At 45.8% G+C, this 25,736-nt stretch overlaps 1 protein-coding gene across 1 annotated transcript in view; it reads right to left on the bottom strand.

Annotated features, from left to right (window-relative positions):
* Nucleotides 1–10,426, bottom strand: part of LOC144683651 (potassium voltage-gated channel subfamily A member 2-like) — a 139,346-nt gene extending 128,920 nt beyond the window's left edge. Inside the window, exon 1 of the mRNA XM_078546900.1 lies at nt 10,231–10,426. The gene's annotated coding sequence lies outside the window, so the exon portion shown is untranslated. The remainder of the gene's footprint in view (nt 1–10,230) is intronic.
* Between the last annotated feature and the right edge of the window lie 15,310 nt (nt 10,427–25,736).

The following is a 25,736-nucleotide window of genomic DNA, read 5'->3' as shown; positions in this document are numbered from 1 at the left end:
TGTGTCCGTGTCTGTTTTTGTGTGTGTGTGTGTCTGTGACTGTGAGTGTGTGAGTGTGCCTATGACTGTGTGTGTGTGTGAGTGTGTGTGTGTGTATGTGTATGTGTGTGTGTGTCAGTGACTGTGCGTGTGTGTATGTGTCTGCGTGGCTGTGACTGTGTGTGTGTATGCCTGTGTGTGTCTGTGCCTGTGTGTGTGTGTGTGTGTGTGTGTATGTGTGTGTGTGTGTGTGTCTGTGACTGTGTGTATGTGTGTGGGTCTGTGTATCTGTGACTGTATGTGTGTGTGTGTGTGTGTGAATGCCTGTGTGTGTGTCTGTCTGTCTGTGTGTGTGTGTTTGTGTCTGCCTGTGTGTGTCTGTGTGTATGTGAGTATGTGTGTGTATCTGTGACTGTGCGAGTGTGAGACTGTGTGTGTGTATGTTTGTGTCTGTGACTGTGCATGTCTGTGTGTGTGTGTGACTTGACGTGTTTGTGTGTGTGTGTGACTGTGCATGTCTGTGTGTGTGTGTGACTTGACGTGTTTGTGTGTGTGTGTGACTGTGTGTGTATGTGTGTGTGTGTGACTGTATCTGTGTGTGTGACTGTGTATGTGTATGTGTGTTAGTGTGTGTGATTGTGTGTGTGTGTGTGTGACTGTGTGTGTTTAATCATAATTTAATCAAAATCACTTCCCAGGTTTGACTGATTACTGACTCGAATATAAATGTCATTTTGCTAAAGCTGACCAGGGATAGTTGAGGGGGACGAGATTGAAGTTCTAAAATTCACTTTGTTGCTGATTACAATTTTATATAAACCTTACAAAATATAATACTCATTGTCTTACAGGACTCAAAGGAAAATGGTGGGTAGTTGGATGGTGGGGGTGAGACCAATTTTAAATACAAATATAGGCTTGGGTATCCAGTTTAATATGTTAAGCAGCTGAAGAAGTGAACTGTGAGCTGCTGAAGCAGACAACTGACAAAGCTAATGATGTATAACTGAGTCAGATATCCTTCAAACAAATGAGGAGCACTGAGCAAAGATTAAATCTAACATTGTGGGGATGCAGGGTAAGGAGTTTGGTGCAGTCTGCATTCTAATATGTGGAATTTTGTTGGGGATTATTAGGAAATGATACAGATCTAACGGGTGGAATTTTACAGTGCCACCCACTGGCTGAATTTTCCGTCCTGCCGAAGGCAATGGACTTTTGAACTTTTGAATGCCGCATTTTACAGACCCACCCCCACCACAATGGGGCCGTAAAGTTCTGCCCAGTGTGTGTGTCCAACAGGTCGATGTGGTGCATCGTGTATGTGGGTAAAAAGCATTAGCATACTTTCTGCTTTTGTGCGCTCATTCACTTCTCATTCTTCTGATTAGCAGCAATGTGAAAGAGAGAACCAAATGTGTAAGTCTCTCTCTGTCAATACACAGCCTCTGCATTGGCAACTCCTCAGCTCTGCCTCCTCATGCTGGAACATGGGAACTGGATCCTCCGCAGCACCAGGCTGAACTTCAGAGGAATGCACAGGAGGTTTGGCCCACCAGCAAGTGGGCCTGCCCGGGCACTCCTGAACCAAACTCCCAGCTCTGGGCCAACAGCTCCACTGCCTCGTGGACACATTGGCAGAGTTGAAGACCGAGGAAGTAAATCCTGCCAAAAAAAAAAGCCAAAGTGGAGCCCAAAGGCAGACTGGTGTCTAAATATGTCAACTCTCCGGCAACTCCTGAAACCAAGCCCGTGCCAAATGTGGTGTATCACAGACCTTTGGAGTCAACCAGGAAGGGTTAGAGGGGGCCCTGAGATTTGGACAGCCCAGGGTTTCCGTAAGTTTTGCGCAGGCTTGTGCCCAGAGAGGACACTCCAATTCCACTGCAGATCATTAACAAAAGTAACTAATGCAACAGCAGTTATAAGTGATAGGCCCATCTCGTTTGGTGTAGAGAAAGGGTGCAATGTTGCTAATGGTGCGAGGGACCATAGGAACAGGAGTAGGCCATTCAGTCCCTCAAGTCTGCTCCACCATTCAGCTAGGTCATGGCTAATCACCTGCCTCCATGCCACTTTCCCGCTCTATCCCCATATTCCCTAATGTCATTAGTCTCCAGGAATCTATTGATCTCTGTTTTGAACATGCTCAATGATTGAGCTTCCACATCCTCTGTGGTAGAGAATTCCAAAGATTCACCACCCTCTGAGTGAAGAAATTCCTCCTCATCTCCGCCCTAGGTGGCCTGCCCCTTATTCAGAGACTGTGTCCTCTGGTTCTAGACTCATTAGCCAGGGGAAATATCACATCCACATCTACTCTGTCACACCCTGTAGGAATTTTGTAAGTTTCAATGAGATCACCTCTCATTCTTCGAAACACTAGCGAATACAGGCCCAGTTTCCTCAATCTCTCCTCATAGGACAATCTTGCTATCCCAGGATTCAGTCTGGTGACCCTCTGTTGCACTGCCTCTGTGGCAAGTATATCCTTCTTCAGGTAAGGAGACCAAAACTGTCCACGGTTTGAGTTTGGTGGCAGGCGTGCCTGGTTAGTCGGCCCAGGAGCATCCAGGAAACAAGACGCCACCCACGATTGGCACCCGGTTTCACACTGCCAGGCCAATTATGGCCCGCCCAACGTGAAATGTAGCTCCCCGTTGGTCAGGAAGGGCCGGGCGGGGGCAGGGGCCTGTTAGAAAACTGAAATGATGGAGTCAAGTGTGGCTGCACAAGGCAGGCGGGAGGGCAGGTCGTGTGGGCACTCGGCCCCCACCCCCAGTTTTCTGATGAGTGCCTCGCGGTCCTCCTGGAGGAGGTGGCTGCCTTCCCTTGTCCCCAGTGATGGGTGGAGGAGGCCACCGCACCTCAAAAAGAGGGCATGGGAGGAGGTGGCAGCGCTGGTGAGCAGCCATGACATGGTGTGGCACACACAGGTGCAGTGCCGGAAGAGGTTTAATGACCTGCCGCACTCCTTCACTGTCACTGGGTCAAAATCCTGGAACTCCCTCCCTAACAGCACTGTGGGTGTACCTACACCACGTGGACTGCAGTGGTTCAAGAAGGCAGCTCACCACCACCTTCTCAAGGGTAATTAGGGATGGGCAATAAATGCTGGCCCAGCCAGTGATGCCCACATCCTGTAAATGAATAGTAAAAGGAAATTGCCCACCAGTGAGAGCTTAGCAGAGAAATGGTGCAAGCTGCCATTTTTAATTATTATTAGCCATTGATGTGGTTTCTCTGGGAGTTTTGCTGAACCTGCACTAAGAGATTGGAATAACTCCTGGGAAAATTCTGGGCCTAAAATTTAGAAAAATTGAGTAATTATGGCCCAGATCTTCTCGTCTCGGATAGTCAGAGACCTGATGTACCTGTCAAGTCCATAAGAAATGAAGGAGATCATAAACTGTTCAAACCAAACTTTATTTGAAAATGGGCTTTGCTGCACCAATAACATGGCTGCTACAGGTCACATGATTTTCAATCTGGCTACATTTCTGGAAACTTCCAACAGCAATTAAATCTCAACCCTCATCCTTGTGAAATCTCACACCTATCATTGTGTGGGCCCATTATAATCAATGAAACAAGGGAACAGCAAATGGTCTGCCTCCCCAGTGTGGACTTATAACAAAAAGACAGCCATCAAAACTTGTTATACCTGTGGAGGCACTAATAGCCACCATTTATCTCTTAAGGTGAACAATGGATTTTGACCAGAGACAAAGAAATTGTTGGTAACCTGAAACTGGATCACCATTGGGCAAACATCACATGCTCCTTTGTCCTTTGGAAAGTTTTAATTCCTGGACTCCCTGGACAGTCTGCTGTTAGCATCCAGCCTGTCAACAGCGAAGCAGGACTCCAGGCTGACAACAAAGCCTGCCTCAAGTCTGAACCTCCTCAAAGCCTGATTCTCTGGAAGATTCCTGCCATCACCTGGTGAGCAGAGCAAGTCTCTGCATACCAATTTAATCCTGCTGCATCATCACCAACTTTGAAGGAATTCGGCTACTCCTGACTTCAGCTGGCTGAACCCACCTGAACTTTAACTCCTACATCAAGGAACCCTCATAGGACTCGAACATTCTGGATGCTAACATTCACATGAATTAATATCCCCAATATTTGCTTTTTTTTGTTCTAATTTAGTTCTAGTTGTAAAACTCTTTTCTTTCCTATCTCGTGTGTGCGTGTGTGTGTGTGTGCACATGCATGTGTGTGTGTGTAGGTGTGTGTGTAGTTGCATGTGTAGTTGTGTGTATGTGCGTGTAGGTGTGTGTGTTGGTGTGTGTGTAGTTCTGTGTGTGTGTCTAGGTGCGTTTATGTAGGTCTGTGTATGTGTGTAGGTGCGTGTAGGTGAGTGTGTGTAGTTGTGTGTGTGCAGGTGTGTGTGTAGGTGTGTAGGTGTGTGTGTGTGTAGGCATGTGTAGGTGCATGTGTAGATGTGTATGTGTGCGCGTAGGCGTGTGTGTGTGAGTGTGTAGGTGTGTGTGTGTGTAGGTGTGTGTGTGTAGGTGTGTGGGGGGTGTGTGTGTAGGTATGTGTGTGTGTGGGTGTGTATGTAGGTGTGTGTGTGTGTGTGGGTGGGGGGTGTGTGTGTAGGTGTGTGTGTAGGTGTGTGTAGGCGTGTGTGTGTAGGCGTGTGTGTGTGTGGGTGTGTAGTTGCAACAACCATCCCCCATGTTTGAATGTACGAGTAAACAATAGTTCTGATTTAACCCGAAAGACAATTTGCTGCGAGTCACTTTAAAATTGACTTCACAAACGGAGGGTTTGGGGAAAAATGACACAGTCTATTTCAAATATTAAAACACCTCTGCTTACAGACAGCTGGTGAGAAAAATAAAGGAGTTCTGTTTCTCTCTCTCCCCTGTCTGTAACATACCCCTCAAGGTGCACCGCAGGCCCCTCGGAAGTCCCAATGCACTAACTCTGTGGGAATTGCCTGGGAAGTTTAAACTTCTAGTGACCTTCTGAAAAAGCTCTAACTCTGAGTTAGAGTTGGAGACTTCGGATAGTTCCCACTTACTTACCTGGATAGTTTACCCAGCAAATGTTAGACAGAAAAACTCTAGTCTAAGCTGACCCTTGTAGTGTTAGGGTTTAAAGGGTTAATGTGTGGGACTTTGTAAACAACACCACCGACAATGATGATGGAAGAGAGACATAACCAAGAGTTGAGGGGGAGAATGCTTCCAGCTTAGACAGAGTAGAGTCAGAGTTTCCTCTACATTGGAGAGACCAAACGCAGACTGGGTGACCGCTTTGCAGAACACCTTCGGTCTGTCCGCAAGCATTACCCAGACCTCCCTGTCGTTTGCCATTTCAACACTCCACCCTGCTCTCATGCCCACATGTCCATCCTTGGCTTGTTGCATTGTTCCAGTGAAGCTCAACGCAAACTGGAGGAACAGCACCTCATCTTCCGACTAGGCACTTTACAGCCTTCCGGACTGAATATTGAGTTCAACAACTTTAGATCATGAACTCTCTCCTCCATCCCCACCCCCTTTCCGATTTTCCCCCTCCTTTTTGCTTTTTCCAATAATTTATATAGATTTTTCTTTCCCCACCTATTTCCATTATTTTTAAATGTATTTCCATCCATTGTTTTATCTCTACCTTTTAGCCTTTTTCGATTCCTTCACCCCACCCCACCCCCACTAGGGCTATCTGTACCTTGCTCGTCCTGCTTTCTACCCTTAATTAGCACATTCCTTAGATAATATCACCACCTTCAACACCTCTTTGTCCTTATGTCTGTGACATCTTTTGGTTATCTCCACCTATCACTGGCCCTCTATCCAGCTCTACTTGTCCTACCCCTCTTAAACCAGCTTATATTTCACCCCTTTTCTATTTTTCCTTAGTTCTGTTGAAGAGTCATGCGGACTCGAAACGTTAACTGTGTTCCTCTCCACGGATGCTGCCAGACCTGCTGAGTTTTTCCATTTATTTTTGTTTTTGTTTTAGACAGAGTAATGCCTGGTCAGGTATATCGGTATATGGTTTGTTAAATCTAATAAACCAGTTACTGTTCAGACACACCAATATCTGAGAAATCATTCCTCAGCCAGTCCAATCAACATACAACATAGCAGCAACTGTGTAGGTCCCCGAAACCTTGAAAAGCCAGTTTTAAAGAAGCTCATAGGGTCTGGCCTGGAAATGTGGTACTAGAAATGCAGAACTCAGTTAGGCACTTGGTCAAAACTGCTCCATGGATGAAGCAAAGACAGGAAGGGTCAAAAAATCAACTTCTCAGCTAATTAAGGCTGCACCACAGTCCGTGATTATCCATGAAGAAAATCCTGATCCAGCGCTAGAGTTGGAGGAACCATGGAACTGGTGAGCAATCCTCAAGGAGGGTAAAAGGTTTCATTTCAATGGTGCACTAGGTAGGCAGCACTGGACAAATCGCACTCCTGACAAACACGGGTTTTGATAAACCCTGTTGTCCGAGTCTGAGGTCAACACCATTACATATGGTGACCGTGAAGTAGCACAAATGAGAAAGCTCTCCACAAAGGGAATGTCAAAAAATCAGCACAGAAATCCCAGTCCAGATCTTCAGCGCAGTTGGAGGATTCCATTCTGAAGTTTTCCTTGGATATTTATTGATTGAACTCACTCATGCTGAAGGCATAGTGAACCAATTAGAACAGAGAACTCATGGGTATGACAATAATCATTCATCACTTTGCAATACTGCAAGAAGATGGATGGTGAAACTCTAGTGACAGAGTACACTGTGCCAAAAGTGTAATCATCCAAGAGTGGTGGTCATCTAGAAAATACATCTGCATCTCTCCATCCATCAAAAGTGGCAGGCAAAGATGTTAGCAGTCAAACAAGTCCAGAACTAGACATGGAACCAAACCGTGTAAGATTGGCCTTTACTACATTGGGAGATATTGACCTTATCGCTATACCAGGCCTGCTGGATTTTGAGGGAAAGCAAGAGTTTGATCAAGTGGATTCCTCATAGGCTCCCATCCTGCCTAAAAATTTACTTCCAGTGATAGCAGCCCAGGATTACCCTGACTTACAAGGGAAATTAGAGATAGTATTAGATGCAAAGAAGAGGCATACAAACTGGCCAGAAAAAACAACAGACCTGAGGATTGGGAGCAGTTTAGAATTCAGCAAAGGGGGACCAAGTGATTGATTAAGAAGGGGAAAATAGAGTACGAGAGTAAGCTTGCGGGGAACATGAAAACTGACTGTAAAAGTTTCTATAGGTATGTGAAGAGAAAAAGATTGGTGAAGACAAATGTAGGTCTCTTACAGTCAGAAACAGGGGAATTTATAATGGGGAACAAAGAAATGGCTGACCATTGACTTTGGTTCTGTCTTCACAAAGGAGGACACAAATAACATACCAGAAATGTTGGGGAACACAGGGTTTAGTGAGAGGGAGGAACTGAAAGAAATCAATATTAGCAGGGAAATGGTGTTGGGGAAATTGATGGGATTGAAGGCTGATAAATCCCCGGGGCCTGATAATCTCCATCCCAGAGTACTTAAGGAAGTGGCCCTAGAAATAGTGGATGCATTGGTGGTCATCTTCCGAGATTCTATACACTCTGGAGCAGTTCCTACAGATTGGAGGGTAGCTAATGTAACCCCACTACTTAAGAAGGGAGGTAAAGAGAAAACAGGGAATTATAGACCAGTCAGCCTGACATTGGTAGTGGGTAAAATTCTGGAGTCCATTATAAAAGATTTAATAGCTGAGCACGTGGAAAACAGTGGCAGAATCGGACAGAGTCAGCATGGATTTATGAAAGGGAAATCATGCTTGACAAATCTACTGGAATTTGTCGAGGATGTAACTAGTAGAGTTGATGAGGGGGAGCCAGTGGATGTGGTTTATTTGGACTTTCAGAAGGCTTTCAACAAAGTCCCACATAAGAGATTAGCGTGTAAAATTAAAGCGCATGGGATTGGGGGTAGTGTATTGAAATGGAGAGAAAACTGTTTGGCAGACAGGAAACAAAGAGTAGGAATAAATGGGTCTTTTTCCAAATGGCAGGCAGTGACTAGTGGGGTACCGCAGGGATCAGTGCTGGGACCCCAGCTATTCACAATATATATTAATGATTTAGATTAGGAAATTAAATGTAATATCTCCAAATTTGCAGATGACACAAAGCTGGGTGGGAGGGTAAGCTGTGAGGAGGATGCAGAGATTCTTCAGTGTGATTTGGACAAGCTGAGTGAGTGAGCAAATGCATGGCAGATGCAGTATAATGTGGATAAATGTGAGGTTATCCATTTTGGTAGCAAAAACAGGAAGGCAGATTATTATCTGAATGGCTATAAATTGAGAGAGGGGAATGTGCAATGAGACCTGGGTGTCCTTGTACACCAGTCGCTGAAGGTAAGCATGCAGGTGCAGCAGGTGGTAAAGAAGGCAAATGGTATGTTGGCCTTCATAGCCAGAGGATTCGAATACATAAACAGGGATGTCTTGCTGCAATTGTACAGGGCCTTGGTGAGACCACACCTGGAATATTGTGTGCAGTTTTGCTCTCCTTATCTGAGGAAAGATGTACTTGCTATAGAGGGAGAGCAGTGAAGGTTTATCCGACTGATTCCTGGGATGGCGGGACTGACGTATGAGGAGAGATTGAGTCGATTAGGATTATATTCACTGGAGTTTAGAAGAATGAGTGGGGAGGGATCTCATAGAAACCTATAAAATTCTAACAGGACTAGACAAGGTAGATGCAGGAAGGGTGTTCCCGATGGTGGGGGAGTCCAGAACCAGGGGTCACAGTCTGAGGATATGGGGTAGACCATTTAGGACTGAGATGAGGAGAAATTTCTTCACCCAGAGAGTGGTGAGCCTGTGGAATTCGCTACCACAGAAAGTAGTTGAGACCAAAACATTGTATGTTTTCAACAAGGAGTTAGATATAGCTCTTGGGGTGAAAGGGATCAAAGGGTATGGGGAGAAAGCGGGAGCAGGCTATTGAGTTGGATGATCAGCCATGATCATAATGAATGGCAGAGTTGGCTCGAAGGGCCGAATGGCCCACTCCTGCTCCTAGTTTCTATGTTTCTATGATTACCTGTGAGTTCAGGAACAAGTGAATACAAAGGGTCATCACTCCAGAAGTACGGAAAGGCAGAAAACAACATCCAGAGGAACCAGGGTGAACTCAGCAGACAAGGATAGGGAATATGCAAAATACAGAGAGGGATAAACCTGCAAAATCAAATCTAGAGAGAGGGACAAGTGATCAAGAACCAACAGAGAGGGAAAAAAGGATGAAGTCCAGATCCAGAAGTCAGACTAAGGCAGAGAAGGAGTAATATTCCAGAAGGATGATAGTTAACAGAGATTGAAGTACAGTACTTCAGAATGTACTATATATAGAAACTTATTTCTATCCCTCAAAGACAGCAATCAGTCATACATTTGGTAGAACCAGAAGTTGAGTCAGAAGTTAATAAAGATACTACAACTCTCAGTGAAGGCCATCCAAATCAAGGACAAGAAGTTCAAAGAGTGACTACTGATCGCCCAAGCCTGATGGGACAATGATCAGGAAGAGTCAAGAAGCTCCTGACAGATCGAATCTATGTAGTCAGAGAGTTGGGGGGTGGATGGGGTAGTATGTAAATGTGAATGTAAAAATATATTTGAACCAAGACTTGGGGGAGATGTCATATTAGGGTTGAAAGGGTCAATGTGTGGGTCAGTATAAAACACCGCCCACAATGATGATGTAAGAGTGACATGACCAAGAGTTGACAAGGAGAATGCTTCTAGCTTAGACAGAGTAACACCTAGTCAGGTATATCTGTACATAGTTCAGTTATATCTAATAAACTAGTCACTGTTCAGACACACCAAAGTCTCAGAAATCATTCCTCAGCCAGTCCAACCAACATACAACATACCACCCCCATCACTCACACTGACCTCCCCTCCCCTGACCCCTCGACCACTCCCCAGCCTGACCTCACCACCCAATATCGCCCCCCAACTCCTTGTCTAACCCCCCGACCTTCAACTCCACCCCGACCCGATCTGACCCAACCTCACCACCCAACAGCAAAACCCCCACCTCCGGCTCCCTGACCCTTCAACTCCACCTGACCTGACCACTGCCACCCTACACCCTCATCTGCCTAACGCCCTGACCCCTCACCTCACCCACTCCACCCTCTTACACACTTAGCTTCTCTCTGTAGCTTTTCAAAGAAGCTTTGGGGCATTTAAAGTTGACTTACCAGAATACGGTAGCTAGTGCTGTTAAAAGGGGACGTGGTTTCTGTGCAGATTCTCTTTGCTGATGTCTCCGAGGTTCCCCGCACTGAGCCGGTTTGGAAGGATCCCTCATCGGAAGATTGCCCAGAAAAATCGCAGGAAGGTAAGTGGGTATTTTTTTGCCTGATCAAGATTGGAAATAGAGGTTCCAATGCTGGCTAGAAGATTTGGCCCAATAAGTAATAAAGATGAATGTGTTATGACTGTGGTTCCACTCCGCCCCCTGCTGGAACATGTCCTGTATCATTCTCTGCAGTCGGCGCTGTGTGGGGTTTTACTCACAGTTGCCTTTAAGTGTTTGCTCTTGCGATGAAAACGAAGGGTGGAACCATGCCAATCATGTGGAGGGAGCTCTGGTGGTGGGCGGGAGTGGTGGGATTTAGTCAGACTCCATCCAATTTCAAAGTCAAATTGGATTCAAACCTAGAAAAACTCAGCAGGTCTGGCAGCATCGGTGGAGAAGAAAAGAGCTGATGTTTCGGGTCCACATGACCCTTCAACAGAACTGAAGTATAGTTAGGAGAGGGGTGAAATATAAGCTGGTTTAAGGTGGGGGGCGGGGGGAGAGAGAAGTTGAGGGTGGGGTGGTTGTGGGGACAAGCAAGCAGTGATAGGAGCAGATAATCAAAAGATGTCACAGACAAAAGGATGTTGAAGGTGGTGATATTATCTAAGAAAAGTGCTAATTAAGAATGGATGGCAGGACACTCAAGGTACAGCTCTAGTGGGGGTGGGGTGGAAAGACTAACAAGGTATTAGTTTTAGATTTAAAAATAATGGAAATAGGTGGGAAAAGAAGAATCTATATAAATTATTGAAAAAAAAAAGAAAAAAAAAAACAAAAGGGAAGGGGAAGAAACGGGGTGGGGATGGGGGGAGGGGGAGTTTAAGATCTAAAGTTGTTGAATTCAATATTCAGCCCGGAAGGCTGTAAAGTGCCTAGTCGGAAGATGAGGTGCTGTTCCTCCAGTTTGCGTTGGGCTTCACTGGAACAATGCAGCAAGCCAAGGACAGACATGTGGGCAAGAGAGCAGGGTGGAGTGTTAAAATGGCAAGCGACAGGAAGGTTTGGGTCTTTCTTGCGGACAGACCGCAGGTGTTCTGCAAAGCGGTCGCCCAGTTTGCATTTGGTCTCTCCAATGTAGAGGAGACCGCATTGGGAGCAACGAATGCAGTAGACTAAGTTAGGGGAAATGCAAGTGAAATGCTGCTTCACTTGAAAGGAGTGTTTGGGCCCTTGGACGGTGAGGAGAGAGGAAGTGAAGGGGCAGGTGTTGCATCTTCTGCGTGGGCATGGGGAGGTGCCATAGGTGGGGGTTGAGGAGTAGGGGTTGATGGAGGAGTGGACCAGGGTGTCCCGGAGGGAACGATCCCTACGGAATGCCGCCAGGGGGGGTGAAGGGAAGATGTGTTTGGTGGTGGCATCATGCTGGAGTTGGCGGAAATGGCGGAGGATGATACTTTGAATGCGGAGGCTGGTGGGGTGATAAGTGAGGACAAGGGGGACCTTATCATGTTTCCTCACACCCCGCTTCCTGTAAGGACTCCATCCCATTCTCTCAGTTCCTTCGCCTCCGTCGCATCTGTTCTGATCACGCTACCTTCAAAAACAGGTCCTCTGACATGTCCTCCTTCTTCCTTAACCGAGGTTTTCCACCCACAGTTGTTGACAGGGCCCTCAACCGTGTCCAGCCCATATCCCGCGCATCCGCCCTCACGCCTTCTCCTCCCTCCCAGAAACATTTTTCGCCCAACGCAAACTGGAGGAATATTGAATTCAACAACTTTAGATCTTAAACTCCGCCTCCCCCATCCCCACCCCGGTTCTTCCCCCTCCCTTTTGTTTTTTTTTTCTTTTTTTTTCTTCAATAATTTATATAGATTCTTCTTTTTCCCCACTAGAGCTGTACCTTGAGTGTCCTGCCATCCATTCTTAATTAGCACTTTTCTTAGATAATATCACCACCTTCAACACCTCTTTGATCCTTTTGTCTGTGACAACTTTTGATTATCTGCTCCTATCACTGCTTGCTAGTCCCTACAACCACCCCACCCTCAACTTCTCTCCCCCCGCCCCCCACCTTAAACCAGCTTATATTTCACCCCTCTCCTAACTATACTTCAGTTCTGTTGAAGGGTCATGTGGACCCGAAACGTCAGCTCTTTTCTTCTCCAGCGATGCTGCCAGACCTGCTGAGTTTTTCCAGGTAATTCTGTTTTTGTTTTGGATTTCCAGCATCCGCGGTAGTTTTTTGTTTTTATTTATATATTGGATTCAAACCTGCTGCTGGGCTCCACTGCCACCTTGTGGCTGATGGCAGGAGTGCAGTGTAGCTGCACAAATAACAAAGGTACTTGACCAGGTGGCGGGTGAGACTCCACCCCAGGAAGTTTCTCAGATCACTTTAGAAATACAGGGCAAAGGCCATGCCGAGAGGAAGAAGTACGGACGTGGGACAATCAACCGGATGACAGCATGGTCCTGTTGGGTCACCCTGTCAGTCCAAGCAGCATTAAGTGCACTAAGCACCCGCCTGTTGATTTTAACTGCCCTTGTGTTTCTCTCCTCCTCTCTTTGCACATGTGAATCTTGTTCATTGCTGCTTCCTCCTCTTATTCTCAGTATGTGGAGTCAGCAGCTCAGCAGTTTTGCTTTGCAGGCAAGCCCTCACTCTCTCTCTCTCTCTCTTTCTCCCTTTCCTGCAGGCTCCAGGCCCCAGGCAGAAACAACAAGGCCGGGCCCAGCCTTCCAGTACAGAGCGATCCAGCTAGTCCAGGCTGCTGTGGTCCAGAGGTGATCCTGGAACCCAAAAATTCTTCCTGAGCTTCTACAATCAATCAGTCAATGGTTTTTAAATCAGGATTTTGCAAATGGAATTGAACCCAGAGAAGTGTGAGGTGATGCATTTGGGGAGGTTAAACAAGGCAAAGGATTACACAATAAATGTGAAGATACTGAGAGGTGTAGTGGAAGTGAGGGACCTTAGAGTGAATGTCCACAGATCCCTGCAGGTAGCAGGACAGGTTGAGAAGGTGGTTCAGGAGACACATGGAATCCTTTTGTTTATTAGCCAAGGCATAGAATATAAGAGCAGGGAGGTTACGCTGGAAATATATAAAACATTAGTTAGGCCACAACTTTGAGTGCTCTGTGCAGTTCTGTCACCTCTTTACAGAAAGGATGGAATTGCACTAGAGAGGGTACAGAGGAGATTTACGAGGAAGTTGCCAGGATCGGAAAATTGCAGCTTTGAGGAAAGATTGGATAGGCTGGGATTGTTCTCCTTGGAACAGAGGAGGCTGAGGGGAAATTTGATTGCGATGTACAAAATTGTGAGGGGCCTGGATAGAATGGATGGGAAGGGCCTATTTACCTTAGCAGAGAGGTCAGTGACTAAGGGGCATAGATCTGAAGTGTGCCAGAAAGATTAGAGAGGAGATAAGGAAAGATTTCTTCACCCAGAGGGTTGTGCGGGTCTGGAGCTCACTGCCTGAAAGGGTAGTAGAGGCCGAAACCCTCAACTCATTTTTAAAAATGCCTGGATATGAACCTCAAGTGCCGTAACCTGCAGGCCTACCAACCAAAGGCTGGAAAGTGGGATTAAGCTGGGGGGCTCATTTTCAATAAGCACAAGTGGCCTCATTCTGTGCCGTAAACATTCTGTGGTTCCATAATTCTATCATTTAGTTGGAGCAGAGATGGACATTAACAAATATGCACCTCCTCACAGTGACACATTACAAATGTGTAGCTCCCACATCTAAAACACACCACCAGCCTCTTTTATACCTCTTTTGTTAAACTCTTAGCCAACTGAATGCCCCATTTAACAGGGACACTCCGACTCCCCTCTCCCATTTAACAGGGACGCTCCGACTCCCCTTTCCCATTTAACAGGGACGCTCCGACTCCCCTTTCCCATTTAACAGGGACGCTCCGACTCCCCTTTCCCATTTAACAGGGACGCTCCGACTCCCCTTTCCCATTTAACAGGGACGCTCCGACTCCCCTTTCCCATTTAACAGGGACGCTCCGACTCCCCTTTCCCATTTCATAGGCAAACTCCGATTCCCCTTTCCATTTGTATGGGACACTTGTATTTCTTTCCCACATGAAAGGGACACTCCTGTCAGTGTATAAATGATCACACTGCATGTTAAAGATAATTACTAGTTAAACAGGTGATGGGCATTGATTATCCCATCTAAATACAATAAAAAGATACAGCTGGAACACTGTGTGTGGAAGCTACTTGGAAGTCAGTAGCACTGAGGAGTTGTCTTGAAAATAAACCAGCTTGAACCAAAAGACCAGCCTGGGTTAATTCTTCCACTACAACCAATTATTGTGAGCAACAACGCCGACTCCCCTTTCCCATTTGAAAGGGACAGTCCGACTCCATTTTAACAAAAAATGCAAAAACTTTAAAGGAACTTTTAAAATTAAGTTCAAATGTCATTACCCGGGGCTAGAGATGCACTCTGACCCCAGTGCCCACCGGCCACAGAAGGCCTCAAGCCTCGTGCTCCACCTCCAGGGTCATCCTGGTCCAGACATATCCGTGGAATAGGGGCAGGCTGTCAGGCTGAAGACCTCCCTCATCTGCCCACTGCCTGGACCAGTTGATAGTCACCTGGGCCAGGCCCAGGAGCTGATCCAGGAGCAGGTCCTCCATCTGCTACCCCACCTCCTTTATACTGGCTGGCCAAAGACTAGGGATGTAGGGTAACCAGAAATTAGACAGCAGCCCTTTCAGGTAATGGAAGAAGGAATGCAACCTTACACAGTCAACATAAACATGAAACAGACTCCTCCAGGCCGCTTGATTGGCACCCCATCCACAAACATTCACTCTCTCCAGCACTGACGCACAGTAGCAGCAGTGTGTACCATCTACAAGATGCACTGCAGGAGCTCACCAAGGCTTCTTAGACAACACCTTCAAAACCCACAACCACTACCATCTAGAAGGACAAGGGCAGCAGATAGATGGGAACACCACCACCTGGAAGTTCCCCTCCAAGTCACTCACCATCCTGACTTGGAAATATATCACCATTCCTTCACTCTCACTGGGTCAAAATCCTGGAACTCCCTTCCTAGCAGCACTGTGGGTGTACCCACACCATAGGGACTGCAGCAGTTCAAGAAGGTAGCTCACCACAATCTTATCAAGGGCAATTAGGGATGAACAATAAATGCTATCCCAGCCAGTGAAGCCCACATCGCATGAATGAATAAAACAAAACAAAGGGTGGGCCTAACACATAACCATCATGCCGTGATTCAACAATGGTGGTTATTAGTGTATTTCCCCTTGTAACTTAATCGGTTCATGTCTGGGAATCCTCTGTTGAATTGCCCATGTGATTGCCTTGATGCCCTGCTTATGGGAACAGGATATGTGGCTCACTCATATTCTCCCAAGGTCATTGTCCTTGATGGCTCTTTGCAGTGGTCGTGTCCCCATCTCAGTAGGTTGCAACTTGGAGCGTAGTGATGCAAATCAGAGTAGCCACCTTGTTGCAATCTCAAGTCACATTTTAGTCTGTTTTAAAAATTCAGTTCTTTTGTCCATCCAATGGATTAAAAATCATTATCTGACATAAAACATGTATTCGTGGCACACTCCTTTCCCGAAGCAAAGGAGTGCTGTCGAGATCTGTTGCCCTTAATTAGACATGCCACAGCAGTATACAGATGTTGGACCTGGGCGACAAATGCTTCCCAACCTGAATGTCCACAGAGACTCAAACAAATATTTGTGATCCTTCCTGTTGAATACATTCTCCTGGTCATGGGAGAGGAAGATGGCTGACAGGCCAGTTCTGTGGATATCATATTCTTCCTGCCTTAAGGGATACTGGCACATCCTCCATGGTGGAACACCCCTTCTCTGTGCTTCCTTCCACTTCAGGGAAGTGGCACCTGCTCCTTTTTTCTGGGAGGAATGCAGAGGGAGGTAGACCTCCATATTAGTCAAGCCTCTAGCTCCAGTACCCCCCTCTCTCCCTTGGTCCTGCACCTGAGCCCAGCCTTGGGATGTACAGGACCCATTGGGCAGGCACAACCTCGGACTCGGGCATGGTTGCCACGGTCACCTGGCTTGGGAACACGCGTGAGCACATTCATGGGCACGGGGGCAGTGGATTAGTTTGCAGACGTGGTTCTCATTTTTAAGCGGGCTCACCTCCATGTTTTTATGTTCATGGTCTGAAGTTGTTGAACTCAAGGCTGAGTTCAGAAGGCTGTAAAGTGCCTGTAGTAATTATAGGTTTGATAAACATAGGGCTGTAGCTTTAAGAATGATTATGGTTTACACAGATCATGTTATCTTACAACATAATCACTTTGTAACATGGGGAACCTCTAGGAGGGAGTTCTTCTTTAATTATAGAGGTTTGTGGAAGCATGTCCCTGCTGCAGCAGCCTGTAAATAAAGTTCAGTGTTTCCACCAAGAAAAGTTGCCTGGAAAATCAAATCTATAACAAACTGTTGATGAGGATAATCAGATCAGGCACTGTCCATCTCCCAGTGATTGTGAATATCTAAGATAATTAAAAGAAAGGAAGATATACTCATTTGAGATGCCACAGTTTGGCAGATTCGATCCCTTTGAGTCATCCAGAGAGGATTGGTATCAATATCTACATATCAATATGTAGAATGCCTTGGATTCTACTTTCAAGCCAATGAAATCACAGGGGAGGAAACGAGGAAAGTGATTCCTCTAAGTATTTGTGGGAGCAAGACCTACAATCTAATTCAAAGCTTGATGGCCCCGAGTGCCCCCAATTCGAAGACCTTCAGTGAATTGGTAGACCTCGTTAAGGAATGTTTTCAACCCAAACCCTCAGAGGTTCAGGTTCAATTTGCTGATGAGCACTCTGGGGGATACTATTGCTACATACGTGGTGAAATTAAAGTGACATATGTAATATTGTGATGTTGGCAAAATCCTGAATGATACCCTCAGGGATCATTTGGTCTGTGGTGTGCAAGATGATGCTATTCAGTGAAGATTGTTGACTGAAGTGGATCTTGATTTTAAGAAAGCATTAGAAATAGCGCTTGTGATGGAAAGCGCTGTAAGGGATTCACAAATGATTCAAGGTGCACAAAATGGTGCCATTTTCCTCGTGGGGCAGGAACAGTCGGCCAAAAGTGGTGCGAAAAACCAGGATTCTTTTGCAAAGCAGGAAATCGCCCCCATTAACCGAAAATTTAGAGGAAACAGCACAGCAGCAAAACTAATTGTTATCAATGTTGAAACAATCATACTCCTAACGGTTGCCGATTTAAAGAGGCTCATTTTTGTCACAGAGGGCACATAGTGAAACATTGCAGAGCAAGATTAAGACAGGCTTCCAGGGAACAAACAAAGTCAAATGAAGTAAATAACATGGAAGAACCAGAAAAATCTCTGAAAGCTGTTCCTTATTTAATGTAAAAGTAGGGAAGACAGAGCCAATCACTGTCACTTTACAGGTGAATGGGAAATCCTTAAGAATGGAAGAAGACACTGGTGCTTCTACCATTATAATAGGAGGACACACCTTCAGATATTTAAATAAAGGTGCTCAACAATTAAATTTGGAACAAACTTCTGCCAGATTGAAATCTGGCGAAGCAATCCAAGTGAAGGATATCACCTATACACATATTATAAACAGCAAACAGCACAACTACCAGTGATGGTATTAGAAGGTGAAGGACCAAGCCTTCTAGGTCATAATTGATTGAGGGAAATTAACTTTGATTGACCAAAAGACCATAGGACAATAAGATGGAGGAACAGAAGTAGGCCATTCGGCCCAACGAGTCTGCTCTGCCATTCAATAAATGCTCATTTCCACATTTCCCCCCTTTTCCCCTTAACTCTTGATTCCCTTACTGATAAAAAATCTATCTCAGCCTTAAATACACTTAATGACCCAGTCTCTACAGCCATCTGCGGTTAAGAATTCCACAGATCCACTACCCTCTGAAAGAAGAAATTCCTCCTCATCTCTGTCTTAAATGGGCAACCACTTACTCTGAGATTATGCCCTCTGGTCCTAGACTTTCCCACAAGGGGAAACAACCTCTCAGCATCTACCCTGTCAAGCCCCCTAAGAATTTTATATGTTTCAATAAGGTTGCCTCTCATTCATCTAAACGCCAATGAGTACAGGCCCAATCTGCTCAGCCACTCCTCATAAGAAAATCCCTCCATACCCAGGATCAATCTAGTGAGCCTTCTCTGGACTGCCTCCAATGCCAGTATATATTTCCTTAGATAAGGGGACCAAAACTGGTCACAGTATTCTAGGTGTGGTCTAACTAGTGCCTTGTATAGTTTTAGCAAGACTTCCCTATTTTTATACTCCATTCCCTTTGAAATAAAGGCCAACATTCAATTTGCTTCCATAAAGCTCTATAATTAAAGAAGAACTCCCTCCTAGAGGTTCCCTATTACCTGTTGACCTTGTATGTTAACTTTTTGGGATTCATGCACAAGGGCCCCCAAATCCCTCTGTGTTGCAGCTTCTTGCAGTCTTTCTCCATGTAAATAGTATTCAGCTCCTCTATTCTTCCTGCCAAAGTGCATAAAGTAACATTTTTCCACATTATATTCCATCTGCCAAGTTTTTGCCCACTCACTTAACCTGTCTATATCCCTCTGTAGGCTCTTTGTGTCATCCTCACCACTTGCCTTCCCACCTATTTTTGTATCATCTGCAAACTTGGTGATAGTACATTCACTTCCCTCATCCAAGTCATCAATATATATTGTAAATAATTGTGGCCCCAGCACTGATCCATGTAGCACTCCACTAGTTACAGGTTACCATCCTGAAAATGCCTCCCTTATCCCAACTCTGTCTTCTATTAGTTAGCTAATCCTCTATTCATGCAAATATACTACACTCAACACCATGGCTCTTAGCTTATTAAGTAGCCTTATCAAATGCCTTTTGGAAATCCAAATATATTACATCCACTGGTTCCCCTTTATCTATCTTGCTAGTTACCTCAAAGAATTCTAATAAATTTTTCAGGCCTGATTTCCCCTACATTAAGCCATGCTGACTCTGCTTGATTATATTACGCATTTCTAAATGCTCTGCAATTACATCCTTTATAATAGACTCTAACATTTTCCCAATGACACATGTTAAGACAACTGGCCTATAGTTACCTGTTTTTTGTCTCCCTTTTTGAATAAGAATGTTACATTAGCAGTTTTCCAGTCCTCAGGGACTCTTTCCAGAACTTAAGGCTTCTTGGAAGATTTACTACCTGTACATTCGCCATCTCTCTGACCAATGAGATTTCGAAAGGAAGCAGGAAGAGTTCCTGAGTTGGAAAAGGAACAAGGCAAGATTCTTCAGAAAGAGCCTGGAGAGTCCAAGGACCACTACAGGATGAAAAGAGAGTATGTAGCCATTCAGCAACCTGAGGAAATGAAGACTTCCTTAAACAGCAGCATGGAAGAACAGCAGAAGAAACTCAAGGAGACTCTGCTGATTTACAGAATTTGAGATGAAGCAAGTGAACTTCACAAAGAAAAGGAAAACCTGTTGAAAGGCCTTCACACAAGAGTCCCTCAGGTCAAAGTTTGTGCCTCTGAGAATTTATGAAGAAAAACAGAGTTTAAAGTTACTCTGAACAAACTGAAGAACCAGTTGGCAGAGAAGATGCAGCAATGTTCAAGGTTCCAGGACAAAGACAACAGATACAAGAAGGAGACCAAAGAGCTGAAGAATCAGCTGAATGAAGCTAAAGAGGCCTTGAAAGGAAAAGTTGTAGAACTTTCCAAGATGTGGGTAGATGATGAAGTTGTGGGTAGCTCAATTACTGAGCTGAGATTTCACCTGAGAGAAGTCTGGCCGACTGAAGTCAAAAACTAAACTCTTGTTCTAGACAGAAGAAAACAAAATGCAAGATGGTTCAGAAAAGACAATGAATGACCCCCCACACTTCTACAGGTTCAACACTTTCAGAGTTACTGATAAGGTGCCGTCTTTGAACAAGACCAAGCCTGATACTTCCCAATTTGGAGGGGAGGGTGGAGAAAAGTAAGGGAACCAAAACGCGACTCATGATTTGCATAGTGGTGAGCAACAACTTCCTGCTGGAGAAGCAGTATATGTCAGGAATTTCGGTGGAGGACTGAAACGGTTACCTGGTAAAGTAAGCTCTGTGACCGGACCATTGTTGTACCACATGGAAGTGGAGGGCCAGACCACCCATTAGCATGTGGATCATTTAAAAAGAAGGGAGATATCCCAACAAAATGATGTTCCACCTATAACCATTGCTGAACCATTGTGATTCCTGTTGAAGTTGCTCAACCAAGGACAGGCACACCTAATGTCTCTGTCGGAGTGGAAGATACTGAACTGCATGTGCCTAATGAGGTACCTGATGTTAATATGGTTCCAGAGAATGTGGTTCCTGCAAAAGCTTCGAAAGTCGTGGATCTGCGACATTCCACACAGATCAGGAAACCACCTGAAAGACTGAACTTATAATTTCATGGCCTGTGTGAGTATTGTAATGTCATGAGATTAATATCCTTGTAAATACAAAATATACAGAAAAGTTAAAGGGGGAGGGAAGTAATAATTATAGTTTTGATAAACGTAGGACTGTAGCTTTAAGAATAATTCTGTGTTGTAAGATCATGTGCACTGTGTAAACCGATCAGTTTGTAGTGCAGGGAACTTTTAGGAGGAAGTTCTTCTTTAGTTACAGAGCTTGATGGAATCATGTAACTGCTGCTTAAGCCTGTAAATAAAGTTTAATGTTTCCACCAAGAAAAGTTGCCTGGAAAATCAACTTGAGAACAATACCTAATCAGGAGATAAGGTGCTGTCCCTCCATGTTTGCGTTGAGCTTCACTGGAACATTGGAGCAGGCCAAGGACAGATGTGGGCATGAGAGATAAATCGTGAATTCCCTACATCAGTCACCCGTTCCCCACAGAAGGCACCCAATCTGCATTTGGCCTCCCAATGTAGAGGAGGCCACATTGTGAACAGTGACAGTAGACTAAACTGAAAGAAGTGTGAGTAAATCGCTGCTTCATCTGGAAGGAGTATTTGGGGCCTTGGACAGTGGGAAGAGAGAAGGGGCAGGTGGTACATCTGTGATTGCATGGGAAGGGCCTTGGGAAGGTGGTGAGGTGTTGGGGAATGATAGAGGAGTGGACCAAAGTGTCATGGATGGAATGGCCCCTTTGGGGGAGGGGAGGGGGAGATCTGTTTGCTGGTGGCATCCTGCTGGAGGTGGCAGGAATTGCAGAGGATGATCCTTAGAATTCCCCTTGTCCTCACCTGCCGCCCCATCAGCATTCAATCATGGCTCTTGGAAGCGAGAGGAAGGGGTAAGAGCAGAAGTTTGGGAAATGGGTCGGACACAGTTAAGACTCCCATCAACCACAGTGGGGGAGAATCCTCAGTTGTTTCTTCCTGCAACATGTTTATTTTTAAATTCATTCATGGGATACAGGCATTGCTGGCAAGGGCAGCATTTAGCCCATCCCTGATAGAACTTGGAACAGAAGGCGACCATTCAGTCCCTTGAGCCTGTTCTACTATTCAATGAGATAATGTCTGATCTGGAACCTAACTCCATATTTCTGCCTTGCCCCACACCCCTTAGTGCCTTTAGTTAATAAAAATCTGTTTAAGCTCAGTTTTAAAGTTAACAGTGGATCCAACATCTATTGCCATTAGCAGAAGAGAGTTCCAAATATCTCCCACAGTTTGTATTCAAAATTTCTAATTTCATTCCAGAAAGGTTTGACTCTAAGTTTTACACTGACCCTGGTTCAAGACCCCTGACCAGTGGAAGCAGTTTATCCCAATCTTCTCTATCAATTATCCATAATACCTCAAAAGTATTAATCAAAGCATCCTGTAACCTTCTAAATCTCAGGGAATACAAACCAAGTTAATCTCCTCTCCTATCTTGAGAAGGTGGTGGTGAGCTGCCTTCTTGAACTGCTGCAGTCCATGTGGTGTAGGTACACCCACAGTGCTGTTAGGGAGGGAGTTCCAGGATTTTGACCCAGCGACAGTGAAGGAATGGTTAGGATGGTGACTGACTTGGAGGGAAACTTCCAGATGGTGGTGTTCCCATGTATTAGCTACCCTTGTCCTTCTAGGTGGTAGTAGTCGTGGGTTTGGAAGGTGCTGTCTAAGGAGCCTTGGTGAGTTTCTGCAGTGCATCTTGTAGATGGTACACACTGCTGCTACTGTGCGTCAGTGGTGGAGGGAGTGAATGTTTGTGGATGGGGTGCCAATCAAGTGAACTGCTTTGTCCTGGATGGTGTCAAGCTTCTTGAGTGTTATTGGAGCTGCACTCATCCAGGCAAGTGGAGAGTATTCCATAACTTTCCTGACTTGTGCCTTGTAGATGGTGGACAGTCTTTGGGAAGTCAGAAGGTGAGTTACTCATCGCACAATTCCTCGCCTCTGACCTGCTTTTGTAGCCATAGTATTTATATGGCTGGTCCAGTTCAGTTTCTGGTCAATGGTAACTCCCAGGATGTTGATAGTGGGGGATTCAGTGATGGTAATGCCATTGAATGTCAAGGGGCAATGGTTGGATTCTCTGTTGTTGTAGATGGTCATTGCCTGGTACTTGTGTGGCACGAATGTTACTTGCCACTTGTCAGTCCAAGCCTGGATATTGTCCAGGTCTTGCTGCATTTGGACATGGACTGCTTCAGTATCCGAGGAGTCGCGAATGGTGCTGAACATTGTGCAATCATCATTGAACATCCCCTCTTCTGACCTTATGATGGAAGGAAGGTCATTGATGAAGCAGCTGAAGATGGTTGGGCCGAGGACACTACCCTGAGGAACTCCTGCAGTAATGTCCAGGAGCTGAGATGACTGACCTCCAACAACCACAACCATCTTCCTTTGTGCTAAGTATGACTCCGACCAGCAGAGAGTTTTCCCCCTGATTCCCATTGACTCCAGTTTTGCTAGGGCTCCTCGATGCCACACTTGGTCAAATGCATGTCAAGGGCATGCATTTCCACCCTGGTGGAACCCAAACTGGGTGTCAGTGAGCAGGTTATTGCGAAGCAAGTGCTGCTTGATAGCACTGTTGATGACCCCTTCCATTACTTTACTGATGATTGAGAGCAGACTGATGGGGCGGTAATTGGCCGGGTTGGATTTGTCCTGCTTTTTGTGTACAGGACATACTTGGGCAATTTTCCACATAGCCGGGTAGGTGCCAGTGTTGTAGCTGTACTGGAACAGCTTGGCTAGGGGTGCGGCAGGTTCTGGAGCACAAGTCTTCTAAGCTTTTTCCTAGGGTGGAAGAGTCAATTACTAGGGGACATAGATTTAAGGTGAGAGGAGAAAACTATAGAGGAGATGTGCGGAGCAAGTTTTTTACGCAGAGGGTAGTGAGTGTCTGGAATTCGCTGCCAGAGGAGGTGGTGGAAGCAGGTACGATAGTGGTGTTTAAGAGGCAGCTTGACAAATACATGAATAGGATGGGAATAGAGGGATACGGACCCTGGAAGTGCAAAATGTTTTAGTTGATGGGCAATATGATCGGCGCAGGCTTGGAGAGCTGAAGGGCCTGATCCTGTGCTGTACTTTTCTTTGTTCTTTGTTCTTTGTTCTTATTATTGCTGGAATATTGCCAGGGCCCATAGCCTTTGCAATATCCAGTGCCTTCAGCTGTTTCTTGATTATCCAGATTTTTATTGAGTTCAAATTCCACCATCTGCCGTGGCCCCAGGTCTCTGGATTATTAGTCCAGCGACAGCACCACTACACCATCCCCTACCCATGTGAAGTGAATCGAATTGGCTGAAGATTGTGATGCTGGGGGCCTCCAGAGGAGGCCAAGATGGATCATCCACTCGGCACTTCTGGCTGAAGATTGTAGTAAATGCTTCAGCCTTATTTTGCACTGATGTGCTGAGCTCCCTCATCATTGAGGATGGAGGTATCTGTGGAGTCTCCTCCTCCAGTGAGTTGTTTAATTGTCCATGATCATTCACAATTGGATGTGGCAGGACAGCATAGCTTAGATCTGATCCATTGGTTGTGGGATTGCTTAGCTCTGTCTATCACTTGCTGCTTATGCTGTTTGGCACACAAGGAGCCCTGTGTTATAGCTTCACCAGGTTGACACCTCATTTTTAGGTATGCCTGGTGCTGCTCCTGGCATGTCCTCCTGCACTCTTCATTGAACCAGAGTTGATCCCCTGGCTTGATGGTAATGGTAGAGTGGGGAATATGCCTAACCATGAGGTTACAAATTGTGTTCGAGTACAATTCTGCTGCTGCTGATGGCCCACAGCGCCTCATGGATGTCAAATCTTGAGTTGCTAGTTTTGTTCGAAATCTATCCCATTTAGCATGGTGGTAGTGCCACACAACACGATGGAGGGTATCCTCAATGTGAAGGCAGAACTTTGTCTCCACAATGACTGTGCGGTGGTCACTCTTACCAATACTGTCATGGACAGATGCATCTGTGGCAGGCAGGTTGGTAGGGATGATGTCAAGTATGTTTTTCCCTCTTGTTGGTTCCCTCACCACCTGCCGCAGACCCAGTCTAGCAGCTATGTCCTTTAGGACTTGGCCAGCTCAGTCAGTAGTGGTGCTACAGAGCCATCTTGGTGATGGACATTGAAGTCCCCCACCCAGAGTACATTCTGCACCCTGGCCACCCTCAGTGCTTCCTCCAAATGATGTTCAACATGGAGGATTACTGACTCATCAGCTGAGGGAGGGCAGTACGTGGTAATCAGCAGGAGGATTCCTTGCCCATATTTGACCTGATGCCATGAGACGTCATGGGGTCCGGAGTCAATGTTGAGGACTTCCAGGGCAACTCCCTCCTGACTGTATACTACTGTGCTGCCACCTCTGCTGGGCCTATCCTGCTGGTGGGACAGGACATATCCAGAGATGGTGATGGTGGTGTCTGGGACATTACCTGTAAGGTATGATTCCATGAGGATGACTATGTCAGGCTGTTGCTTGACTAATCTGTGAGAAAGCTCTCCTAATTTCAGCACCAGCCCCCAGATGTTAGTAAGGAGGACTTTGCAGGGTCGACAGGCTGAGTTTGCCGTTGTCGTTTCCGGTCCCTCGGTCAATGCCGGGTGGTCTGTCCCATTTCATTCCTTTTTTTATGACTTTGCTGTGGTTTGTTACAACTGAGTGGCTTACTAGGCCATTTCAGGGATTGTACCTGCTGGTTTTGTGGGGCTTGTACCTGCAGATGGTCCACAATGGAGCCGTTCCCACCCCCACCTCCACACCAAAGCCGACAAAGTTTGAAGATAGAGACCACTTTGAATGGGGAACACGAGCTCATCTCCTACCCTACAATCAATGTCTTTCCTGTCTTTGCGGGGGGTGGTGTTCCTACAGCTCCCCCTCTCCCCCAACCCCGAGTTTCCGAGACATGGGCACCACGTGTATTTAGTAAATTCA

Source organism: Cetorhinus maximus, chromosome 8 (assembly GCF_964194155.1).
Source record: "Cetorhinus maximus chromosome 8, sCetMax3.hap1.1, whole genome shotgun sequence".
Classification (NCBI taxonomy): Eukaryota; Metazoa; Chordata; class Chondrichthyes; order Lamniformes; family Cetorhinidae; genus Cetorhinus; species Cetorhinus maximus.
The sequence above is the reverse complement of the archived record's forward strand: the minus strand, read 5'-3'. Positions and strand labels throughout refer to the sequence as shown.